Source organism: Filicampus tigris, chromosome 4, assembly GCF_054856515.1.
Source record: "Filicampus tigris isolate MCC_2025a chromosome 4, RoL_Ftig_1.0, whole genome shotgun sequence".
NCBI lineage: Eukaryota > Metazoa > Chordata > Actinopteri > Syngnathiformes > Syngnathidae > Filicampus > Filicampus tigris.
Genome location: NC_141220.1, coordinates 1734950 through 1747628, shown reverse-complemented (window position 1 = coordinate 1747628; position 12679 = coordinate 1734950). Strand labels below are relative to the sequence as shown.

The following is a 12679-nucleotide window of genomic DNA, read 5'->3' as shown; positions in this document are numbered from 1 at the left end:
GATAGGCTCCAGCACGCCCCGCGACCCTTGTGAGGAGAAGCGGTACAGATAATGGATGGATGGATATTTACTGTAATCCACAGGAGCATTTCTATGATCACCAGAGTGGTTCTGGTTACCTTGCTTGGAGATTGAAAACTGTTGAGCACAACTCTCCTCAAAAGGTCAAAATATCTAAACGCACTTTTCAAGATGGACCCATGACACAGCCCATGTGAAAGTGTGAAGCAGTTGTCTGGCGATGACTGCAAGGAAGCAATGTCACTGATGAAGCACTCAACAGACACAACCCTGGTCAAAGCCAAAATGAAGGCAACATTTGAGCATAGACAGAAAGTCAGAAAGAACACCCAGCCACCGCTTCCACTGGTCTTGAGCTTTTCCCAAGGTTCCTGGAAACACCAGGCTTGGTAAGAATGAAAGTAAACAGAAGGAAACGTTGATACATTTATTGCTGTATTTGTTGCTGTTGTTGTTGTTTGCTCTAGTGCTTTTTTTCCAATGAATGTTTCTCAGGTTGAACAGAACTTCACAATGCTTTTTGGTAAGGAAGTGCTAGGTAAATTCCTTGCAAAGTGGCCAACATTCTTCAAACTAAGGGTTATTGCAGATTGTAAAAATCTTCAACAAAGTCCAGCTATCTTCTGACTTATCGAGCCTCAACAATGTATTTTGATTATCACGTCAATGCATTTTTATTCTGCGATTGGCTGGCAACCAGTTCAGGGTGTCCCCCACTTACTGCCCGAAGACAGCTGGGATAGGCTCTAGCACGCCCGCGACCCTTGTGAGGATAAGCGGTATAGATAGTGGATGGATGGATGCATTTTGTATTGAGGACACAGATGTGTTCATTGGGATTTGTGTTGTTGATCTGGCTTTGTTACAGACCTTATAATAGGCAACACAACTACAAAACAGTGATGACCAAATGTACATCGTCCTCTGCTGTTATTGTTGCTGAAATATGTCAATTTCAATAGTGATATGCCTGAAGATAAATACACATTTTGTGAAACCTTCACAAGGGACAGTATCGTTAGCATTATATATAAATAGCTAAGTACATTAAAAAATATATTGGAATAACCCAATTATTTGCATTGTTTTGACCCAATTTGTTGTGTTCATTAACCCTAAAAATTGGGTCAAAACTGAATAACCCAATTTTTGGGGTTCAAATTGAACCAAGTCTGGGTCGATTCTTCTTTTATCACAGCAATTGGGTTAAATTTAACCCCAAAATAGTTATTTTTGACCCAAATGTTTATACGTAGAGTGTATGAAAGCCTATCTTTGCAGGGGTAAAGAAGTTCACTCTCATGTGGATAATAGCTTGTGATATATAAAACAGACTATGAACACATATGAGCGCAATGGGTAAAGTTTGATAATGTTATCTTTATCTGTAAAGTTTACTTTACCATTAATGCAAATACAACATCCTACTATTTCCTGTGAGAGCTGGCCTTTGAGCATAATATCTTGATCTCATCATCAAGTAATACACATACAGTCCTCCTGAGAGTTTGCAGCTTGGGCTCTTCAAGGTCTGTGCTTTCCTTTGCTTGACTCTGTATATTTTTTTTCCGTCTTAAAATCTAAAAATATTCTTGAGCACGGATGTCAGCACTGTGTTGCGCAACTTCTGAGTTTGAAGTGTCAGGAATGAGAGGCTGAGCTGACTTTAGGAGCTAAGTTCTAAGTAAACAGTCATGGAAGATGGACAGTTTCCTGGAAGTACTTAACAAGGGAAACTGTCCAGATTTAACTTCAAACTTTGGAATAGGTCATTCTTTAATAATGAAGAATATTACAGTTTTTCTGCACTCTTGATAAGGGAAAACCTTTGCTAATAATAGAAGTCAAGAGGCAAGAGGTCCCGGGTTCAGATCCCCCAATTATGTTACGACCCCTCCTTGAGATGGCAATGAGGAGGGGTCTAACATAAGTGAGAGAGTTGGAAGGGGTAAATGAAAAGTGCACTCACGAAAAAACCTGGCCAGTGAAACACCACACTAAACTAAACTAAACTAAACTAAAATAACAAAGAAATTGGGTGATCACCCCGAATACCATCTGCCCTAGTGTTCACACGAATGAATAATGGTTGACTGAGTGGATGGTCGAATTTATGGCGAAACCGAAAACAAATGGTTAATGTGGCTACGCAAAAGGATAAATTAAGGTTATTGCGAAGAAGGTGCACTAAACAAAAGACAGTGGTTACAAACACAAAATACAAGGAAGAGACTGACTGCAACACCCACAGCCAGCCCTGAATACTAGCAACCCAGTCCCTCTTAAACTGATAGTTGGTGTCACACCTGAAGCAAATAAACGAGATTGGCCACTCTGCCCCGCACTGATTGGTTGGCGTCAAAAGCCGGGCTGGGGGAGGGGAGCGCTCCCGCACACACCTTAATGGCCACGACTCAACACGGGCCGTAACAAGTATAATGATAGGAATATGTAATGTAGATGAAAATGAATCCCGAGGTATTCTGGTAATGTTTTTGCTGCATGATGTCAAACTACAGGTCTTTACATCTGCTCACAAGCCTACACTTCAGTTAAGGTAACGGCACACAGAATCACCTTACCGTGAATAAAAAGCTGGCCATTATCTGTCTTTTTATAACTTAAACAGCGTTTTCATCTTGTTGATGTAATGTCAGTCTGTGCTCAGTGCCTTTCTGTGTAGATCTAACTGGCTCTTCCCCATCTTATTTTTGTTAACAGACTGGTACTTGCAGTGCCAATATTATACATCCATCCATCCATTATCTGTACCGCTTCTCCTCACAAGGGTCGCGGGGCGTGCTGGAGCCTATCCCAGCTGTCTTTGGGCAGTAGGCGGGGGACACCCTGAACAGGTTGCCAGCCAATCGCAGGGCACACAGAGACAAACATCCGCACTCACAATCACACCTAGGGGCAATTTAGAGTATCCAATCAACTTACCATGCATGTTTTTGGAATGTGGGAGGAAACCGGAGTGCCCGGAGAAAACCCACGCAGGCACGGGGAGAACATGCAAACTCCACACAGGGAGGCCGGAGCCGGGATCGAACCCACGACCTCTGAACTGTGAGGCGGACGTGCTAACCAGTCGACCACCGTGCCGCCCAATATTATACCAATATTAAAAATTAATTCTCTAGCAAATGAAATAAAAGGTTAGTTGAACTGTATAGATTTCTCATAACGTCCTTTTTCCCAGTTCTTTGAAGGGATGAAAATAACAAAGTTTAGGTTCATGAGGTTTATAGCAGTATTTATTTTATTTTTGCTGCTGTACCTAGTATTTCTCGATTTAACCATACATTGGTCCGTATCAAACATTTGCCAAGAGTACAGAAATATGATTTGCACCATGAAGTAATTGACATGAACTTGAACTACAAATGTCACGTGTGACAAGGATTGCTTTTGTCTCTTGCAGGAGTTCTGTCAGGATTGGGTAAGCTGCGCCATACTTTTCGGACTATGAGCTGCTAATTTTTCCCACGCTTTGAAACCTGCAGCTTTTAATATGATGCCGTTTATTTCAGAATTTTTACTGACAAGCTTCAAGTCTCATCACATCTGACCAATGAAATTACTGACCACGTCACAGTGAACCAACATAACCGTCCAAGGCTGCCCTCATACTGAATATTCATCAGCTATTTGCAGTTGGAATGTGCACACGTGAGGGAAGGCCAGGCTGCCTGAGAGATTTGCGGAAGTTTGCATGCGTAACGGTGTGCGGCTGTGTACTGTAGGAGCAATTGAACACGACACGACTCAACTTGAGTTGAGTTGAATGAGCATAGGGAATGAGTGCCATAAATACAGCCATATCTGCAGTGTCATGCCCGTCTCTCTGTTATTGGCCACCGACTGCTACCATAGCTGACAACGACAGTTGCTGTCCCTGGGGGACAGCAACTCCAGACCATAGACCGACATCTTCCCTGCAGCTCCTAATCACGTAATGAATAGGTTTGCAACGGCTGCACAGCTGTGTGATGAAGAAAGCTGTACAAGCTCATCAGCGAATTTGTCTTTTATGACAATGAGGGAGAGAGGTTCTGGGAGGCTACTATGTAATTAGCTGCATTCTGCATTTTTTGGGGGGAAAAAGCGTCTACCTGTGTTTAAGATAAATAGAAGGTTTTAAAAATCCATCTGTGTGACTTCTGTCTTTGCAAATACTGTATCCCACATTGTAACTTGGAGACACGCTGCTAAGAATACGAAGTGGCCAATATACTGTATGTACAATTTTTTTATGACAAAATGTTGCTGTTGTGGCTTTAATCTGGTGCGCTTTATAGTCTGTAAATTACACTACATTCACTTTAAGGATTTATAGATATTTACAAATCCCAGTTAATGTCCGGACCATATACTATACTCTTTTACTACTTGCTTTTGTTTGACTCTTGATCTTGTTTTTTTGGTCATGACCTACAGCTCGTGACCATAGGTGAGGGTTGGAACGTAGATCGGCCGGTAAATCAAGAGCTTCACCTTTCGGCTCAGCTCCTTCTTCACCACAACACACCAATGCAGAGTCGGCATCACAGCAGACGCTGCATTGATCCGCCTGTCAATCTCCTGTTCCATCTCCAAGATACTTGAACTCATCCACTTGGGGCAGAATCTCATCCCCAACCTGGAGAGGGCACTCCACCTTTTTCCGACTGAGGACCATGATCTTGGATTTGAAGGTGGTCATTTTCATCCCAACCGCTTCACACTCGACTGCGAACCACTCCAGTGAGTGTTGAATATCACGGCTTGAAGAAGCCAACAGTACCACATCATCTGCAAAAAGCAGAGATGCAATACTGAGGCCTTGTCAAAGTCCACAAAACACATGTAGACTGGGTGGGCAAACTCCCATGCACCCTCAAGGACCCTGCTGAGGGTGTAGAGCTGGTCCACTGTTCCACGGCTGGGACGAAAATCACAATGCTCCTCATGACTCAGAAATTCGACCTCCTGATGGAACCTCCTCTCCAGCACCCGTGAACATACCCTCTGATCCCCCTTCTTAAAAAGGGGGACCACCACCCTGGTCTGCCAATCCAGAGGCACTGCCACCGATGTCCACGCAATGTTGTAGAGGTGTGTCAACAATGACAGCCCCACAACATTTAGAGCCTTTACGGACTCCGGTTGGATCTCAACCACCCCGAGGCTTTGCCACAGAGGAGCTTTTTAACTACCTCGGTTACTTCAACCCCAGAGATAGGAGAGCCCACTTCAGAGTCTCCAGGCAGGCTCTGCTTCCTCAATAGAAGGCGTTCCGGTGGAATTGAGGAGGTCTTCCCAGTATTCTCCCCACCAACCCACGGTCCCAAGTCGAGGTCAGCAGCACCCCATCTCAACTATACACACTGTTAATAGCGCACTGCTCTCCTCTCCTGAGACGCCGGAGAGTGGACCAGAGTTTCCTCGAAGCCGTCTGGAAGTTGTTTTCCATGGCCTCGTCGAACTCCTCCCACACCTGAGTCTTTTCCTCAGCGACCGCCAAAACCTTATTCCGCTTGCCCAGCCGGTACCTGTCAGCTGCCTCTAGAGTCCCGCAGGCCAAATGAGCCCGATAGAACTCCTTCAGCTTGACAACATCCCTCACCGACGGTGTCCACCAGCAGGTCCAGGTATTGCCACCACCGCAGGCAGCGACCACCTGACGACCACAGCTCCGATCGTCCGCCTCGACAATGGAGGCACGAAACATGGTGCACTTTGATTTAATGTCCCCTGCCGCCCCTGGGACTTGTCTGCCAGACGTTCCCCAAAATCTCCCAATACGTTTGGTTCTGCCGAGTGGTGATCAGTTGACAGCTCCGCTCCTCTCTTCACCCGAAACATGTGGCCGCAGAGCCGATAATACGACTACAAAGTCGATCATCGAACTACGGCCTAGGGTGTTCTGGTGCCAAGTGCACATATGGACACCCTTATGTTTGAACTTGGTGTTCGCTATGGACAATCCGTGACGAGCACAGAAGTCCAGTAACAGAACACCACTCGGGTTCAGATCAGAAGGGCTGTTCCTCCCAATCAGGCCCTTCTAGGTCTCACTGTCATTGCCAACGTGAGCATTGAAGTCCCCCAGCAGAATGATGGAGTCCCCAGGGGGAGCGCTCTCCAGCGCACCCTCCAAGGACTCCAAAAGGGTGGATACTTTGCACGGCTGTTTGGATGTGCATAGGCACAAACAACAGTCAGGATCCATCCCCCCACCCTAAGGTGAAAGGAGGCTACGCTCTCGTCCACCGGGGTAAACCCCAATGTGCAGGCGCCAAGCAGGGGGGCAATAAGTTTTGACACACCTGCTCGACGCCTCTCACCTTGGGCAATTCCAGAGTGGAAGAGTGTCCAACCCCTCTCGAGAGAAGTAGTACCAGAGCCCAAGCTCTGTGTGTAGGCGAGACTATATCTAGTCGGAACTTCTCAGCCTCACACACCAGCTCGGGCTCCTCCCCTGCCAGAGATGTGACATTCCATGTCACAAGAGCTAGTTTCTGGAGCCGGGGTTCGAACCGCCATGGTCCCTGCCTTTTCCACCGCCCAGCTCACAGAGCACCCAACCCCTTTGGCCCCCTTTGGTGAGCCCATGGGAAGGGGGACCCACTTTTCAGGCAACCCATGGGTGCAGGCCCGGCCACCAGGCACTCTACAGCAAGCCCCACCTCCAGGCCTGGCTCCAGAGGGGGGCCCCGGTGACCCACGTCTGGGCAAGGGAAAAAGTCAACCAATTTTTGTTCTCAAGGGGTCTGTGAGCCGTGCTTGCTCTGGTCCCTCACCTAAAAAAACTGCCTCGTTTGCAAAATTGTGTTTTAGCTATAATTATGTTTTAGCACCTTATTTAAGGTGCTTGCAAACTACGCCCATATTTGGACTTCCTGAATGGAGCATTCGGCATGTCGCCTGTGCCCTGCAGCGTCTCGTCAATGGTGAGCGTATATGCGTCAATGTATGCTTCCAACGATAGTAAAACAACTGAGTTTGCACCCTCTGCGCACTACTGAAGTGGTAAGGAAAGTGGGAATAGTGTAATGTCCTGTTTGTAGATCAAACTGGTCTGGAAATGAAGGAATGAGTGTTGAAATGTAATGTGTGTGCGTGGTGCGCACCAGCGTCAACAGGTGCGCCGAGGCGGTGAGAGAAGTGTGCAATTGCGCACTCACGCAGCTTAGAGGGAACATTGCTCAGGACTAATGATATTCAAATCCATTAAAAAAATATGGAATCAATAAATTTGCTGTTGTGCTTAGTTATTTGCTGTTTTGTTGTGCAGTACAGGGCCACAGTGGTGTATGGATGAGAGAGTAAAAATATAAGGCTTGACTAATACTAATGTACAGTATGTTTGACCTTATTATGCACGTGTATATTTTAGAAAAGTGCTGCCTATTTCCAAGAGTCCACCACATATTCTTACTTTAAGTTGATTTTGATATTTTAAAATGATGTTTTATCTTGTTCAATTTCAACTGATTTTAAAATGCACTATTTAAACAAAATATTTCAATATATCAGAAACAAAAGAGATCAGTTGGGCACATAAATTACACTTACAACAATTAAGTCTTTACACACTGATAACTGCAGTCAGCGCATTATTCAACTGTACCCAATGTTGAAATACAGTTCAGTTTAAGTGTTTAATCTACATTGAAAGCTAAAATAGAAATTATACAGAAAGTGCAAGGTTGATAAAATGTTGGGTCAACGTTTGCTTTTCAACCATATATCACACAACATCAATGTCGATTCAACCATCATCTAAACCAGAACCTACATGCACTTTTTGTTGATTTTTTGAAGAATCAATGTTAAGGAAACAACATTAATTCAGCCATCATCTAAATTGGAATTAAATGTCACAATAAAGTTTAAAAAAAGACGAACAAAAATCTTGGTTTAGTCCACTACAAAATGTTAGCTTTTTCATTACTTACCCAAATGTATGAAAAACCTATGGCAGAAAACATGTTTAATATTGAAAAAAAGGTATTAAAAGAGATCAAAATACTTTCAGTAAACCCCAGCCTCTCTATTTGGCCATACAATAAATTATAGTCAGTGTTTCAAATAAGATCATTAAGTTTTAGTCATATTTTAGTAACCTGAAATGTTTGTCAACCATGTACCATAAGATTTAAATCGAGTAAATCTAAAGTGATTGACTGTAAGAACAACAGTCCATATTGCTGTAAAAAAATTTTTGGGGGAACATAACACATAACATAACATAATCCATCCAATAAAGAACAATACCACAGTAAACTAAGCTTGACTTGGGTCCGAGGCAGTAGGATGCGTTGGGATGCCCCCTTTATGCTCATGAGCGAAATGAAGCCAATGCTTCCCAGCTGTACAAAAATCTTTCTGGGTCAGCGCGCAGTCAAACTGTTGAGCAGCAACTGAAAGACAAGATTAAAATAAATAAATAACCAGCAGTCAGCAAGTTAAAACAGTTGATTGGAAAGTGCAAACGACAAGCCTGGCTTCATCCAAGCACCTCTAAAAATACTTATATCTTATAGCTTGCAATTTTACCATCACCTGATTCTAGTTTCATCTTTTTGGCAAGATTTGCAAGACTTGAAATATGCATTTCAACTCATCCCCCTCTAAACGCCTCCTACTCCATCCAGTGATTCGACCAATCCCACATGCCCACAAACATGAACGCGCTTGCCTGTCACACGTCACAGTACAGAAAACGAGACTAGCTCATTAACATCTGAAGTATATTTATATATTGAGGTCATAAAAAAACATTGGTGAATGTGAACACTTCATTTTAATATATTGTAAATCCCACAAACACTGGCCATCTCCTCATGCTTTTGCATCGGTGGCCGTGGAGATTTTTAAGATAAATGGACTGCCGGGAGGCACGAGGAGGAATGATTTTACGCCACAAAAGAAACTACTTTAGAGCATTGTGCTTAAAAACAACTGTGTTGTCATATTAAGTAGCTTACTTGTGAGATAACTCACCAAACATACAGTCTTGAATCTTTGTCTCTTTGAACGCCTTCTTGCCGCTGCAACGATGCTGTCTCTTTCGGACCAAACTTTTGGTAGTTTCCGTCTAGAGAGAAAAACAAAGGCTGTAACATTTATAAAAATGGCAACTGGTGCGATTTAAATTTGTCTAGGAAGACATTTCATTGGCCAGCGTGGGTTTTCTCCGGGTACTCCGGTTTCCTCCCACATTCCAAAAACATGTATGGTAAATTGATTGGACTTTCTAAATTGCCCCTAGGTGTGATTGTGAGTGCGGATGTTTGTCTATGTGTGCCCTGCAATTGGCTAGCAACCAATTCAGGGTGTTCCCTGCCTACTGCCCGAAGACAGCTGGGATAGGCTCCAGCACGCCCCGCGACACTTGTGAGGATAAGCGGTATCAATAATGGATGGATGGAAGACATTTCATTGTCAAAGCAAATTGGAGAAATACATGACATACCATTTGGTGTATGTTGTGGGGCACCATGTGGGTTGTAATACTGTATCGCACCATATTCCGATATCCCTATGGAAACAAAATCCTCAAAAGTTAAGGAGTAGCAACAAATTCTGATATTGTTGTCGTGTATCTCGGGATCCTGAACACAAAATCTGGATTGTAAACCATACTATGCCAAAAAATACTACTCCTGTGTCCCTGTCACCAACTTTATGTAGTGAAAGAGTACAGCAAGACTATGGTATAATACCAGGGAATGCGATTGCTCGTTGTTGGGTCTCTCGCTGCGGATTTTGCCACTGTGGAGTCTGCGGATGGTGGTAATGGGCACCAGTGCTACTTCCACATCCTGATATCCCAGCAGAAAAACACAGTAGGAAATCCACAAGGCAGTTAAGGTGATGATGGCATGATGCTAACCTCGAAAGTGAGTAAATGTATGATTTCCATTCAGCTAGTTTAACATATTGCTCTGACCCAGGGATAAAATAGTATGCAATGAGGCATCCAAATGTTCACTTTCAAATGGCAAAGATAATGTGACAAAACACACATACAGTAATACAACAAAGATGTTTAAACATGCCAGAATATTATGTTTTGTGACTGCTGCCTGACTGACCCACCGACTTTCTTGGATGTAGAGTGCCGTAAGGCACCAGAAACCAGAATTACAAAGGGACAATTGGAAAACAAATTGTGACTCAAACATGATACAAAATGCTCCATCTAAAAGCATGACACACTCATGTTTAATATCCCATTCCTTCCATGTTGTGGAGTCTTGGGAGTTTTCCAGTGTGGTGTTATACCTGAAATTCATGCACATAATTTAGACAATGTGTCTTCTGCAGTATGCATGATGCCATCTACCTCCTCAGAACAAACATCAGAATTTGGTTCACTTCCCGTTATTTTGATCAGTTTTCAATCCTGCTAGGCTTGATACTGGTATGAGATCCTGAAAGAAAGGTCGAAAAAAAGTCAAAATGAGTGTGCTGCAAAATATCTCTTCAAATTACTTTCACAATAAAAAACAATTATATCAAACCACACAACTTGTTAAAATTGATAGGTAAAGTGACAGGTATTTACTATTTAGGGGTACAATATCCTTGAAATCGGTACTGTCTATCACAATGGTTAAATACGAAATATAAAGGCTTGGAAGATTACAAGTTTGTACAATCCAGATTTGTTTCCACTTTATGCGATCATGTTATCAAAGCTAGCACCTTCATGCAAGTCTTGCACTGTGTGACAGTTCATGGCGAAGTGATTAGAATGCTCTCCTTCATTTATGCATGCATGCTATGATCCATTGACTACGCCTTGGTTTCGGTTTCGGTAGCCTGTACAATGTTCGCCCCTTGTTGTGGCACCCTGGTGCACAACAGCTGTCTACCATGATTGTAAAAATGTTTACTTCAAGTAGCGGATGCGTTTTCTATCATGCCAAAATGGCTGTGCGATTTGTTTTTTCAATTTATGTTTATCCATTCATTATCTCTACCGCTTATCCTCACAAGGGTTGCGGGGCGTGCTGGAGCCTATCCCAGCTGTCTTCGGGCAGTAGGCGGGGGACACCCTGAATTGGTTGCCAGCCAATCGCAGGGCACACAAAGACAAACATCTGCACTCACAATCACACCTTGGGGCAATTTACAGAGTCCAATCAACTTACCATGAATGTTCTTGGAATGTGGGAGGAAACCGGAGTACCCGCAGAAAACCCACGCAGGCACGGGGAGAACATGCAAACTCCACACAGGGAGGCCGGGGCCGGGATGGTACCCACGACCGCTGAACTGTGAGGTGGACATGCTAACCAGTCGACCACCGTGAAGCCCATTTTATGTTTATTTATTTATTTATTTTATGGCTGTGTGAACGTTTGGCGCATTATATTGCACGCGTAACTTCATCGTCCGGGCCTCAATTGGTAAGAGCGTTCTGAATGGCTGACTATCACCACATCCTTCAGTTACAATGCATGCAATTGGTCAATTCCTTTCACCAAACATTTTAAACACATCGTGATATTAAATCAAGTCTCTCCAAACTCGGTCCTCAAGGGCCGGTGTCCTGCCCGTTTCTATCCCAGCTGTAACACACATGATTCAAAAATGATCAAGCTTCTTCAGAGCTTGCTAATGAGCTGATCGTTTGAAACAGGTGTGTTGAAGCAGGCACAGATGGAAAACAGGCAGAAAAGTGGCCACTGAGGACGGGAGCTCAACATGTCTGTATTAAATAATACATTGGTCAAACTATAACCGTTATAGGTTTGGGAACAGACCCATATTTAAAACAAACAAACAGAGTCTTTACACATATTTAGCTCAATGTAGGTAAAGTTAAATCAAACATAAGCACAGCACCCAAGAAAGATAATTTCCTCAAATTTACTGAAAAAGCAGGCAGAGAGTTACTCGGAGCTGGTTTTCTGTACCGAAAAGGGCGCGATGAAGTCAAGTGCAAATCAGTGCGCAATTGCGCAGGCGCTGCTGGGTCTTCTTCTGTTGCATTTCTGGCAGAGGAGACGCTTACTGTCCCCCGCAGGTTGCTGGTACTACTTCATGTCACACCAGTCAATACGTCACACAATCTAGTTTTATGCGGGAAGTCCAACACACCCCTAAAGGCACATTTATGCTCAACGTTAAATACGGATCTGGTTACGTACTGTATAAGAGCCTTCCAAATGACAATCTGAAAGTAGAGGACTTTGCATTGAAGTGTTGCACAGAAATGATAGAAATATTCACGTTTATCTTGGTGAGCCTTACAACTTTTACTCAAAGATGGTCTTTTTTTGGGGGATGGACCATTTTTAAGTTAGAGCCCTGTGCCGAAATGGCTAAGAAATGAAAACGTTTTCATTAAACAGGACCAACACCAATGTGCTCAGGGCAAAAAAAAATCTGTCAGAAAAAAGTGGTTAAAAAAATAAAATGTATATATGGGGAGAGGGAGAGTGAGTGAGTTAGTGAGTGAGTGAGTGAGACACACCTTTTGTGAAAAAGGCCCGTGCCCCTCAGAATATGCCTTCCCACCTCACTCCGCTGAAGTAGAAAAATAGAGAAGGGCAAACATGAATATGTTTTAATTCAACCAAAATACAATGTTGATTCAACTGCATATTTTAAAGAACAAACTTCAATGCTAACAAAATGTTGTTGAACCAACGTTGAT

At 43.5% G+C, this 12679-nt stretch overlaps 1 long non-coding RNA gene across 1 annotated transcript; it reads left to right on the top strand.

The window, feature by feature from the left end:
• The first annotated feature begins 2349 nt into the window (after nucleotides 1–2349).
• Nucleotides 2350–4640, top strand: LOC147148074 (uncharacterized). The gene is made up of 3 exons (XR_015086573.1): nucleotides 2350–2578; nucleotides 3446–3463; nucleotides 3555–4640. It is a non-coding gene; the product is annotated as an uncharacterized LOC147148074 (long non-coding RNA).
• The last annotated feature ends 8039 nt before the right edge of the window (nucleotides 4641–12679 follow it).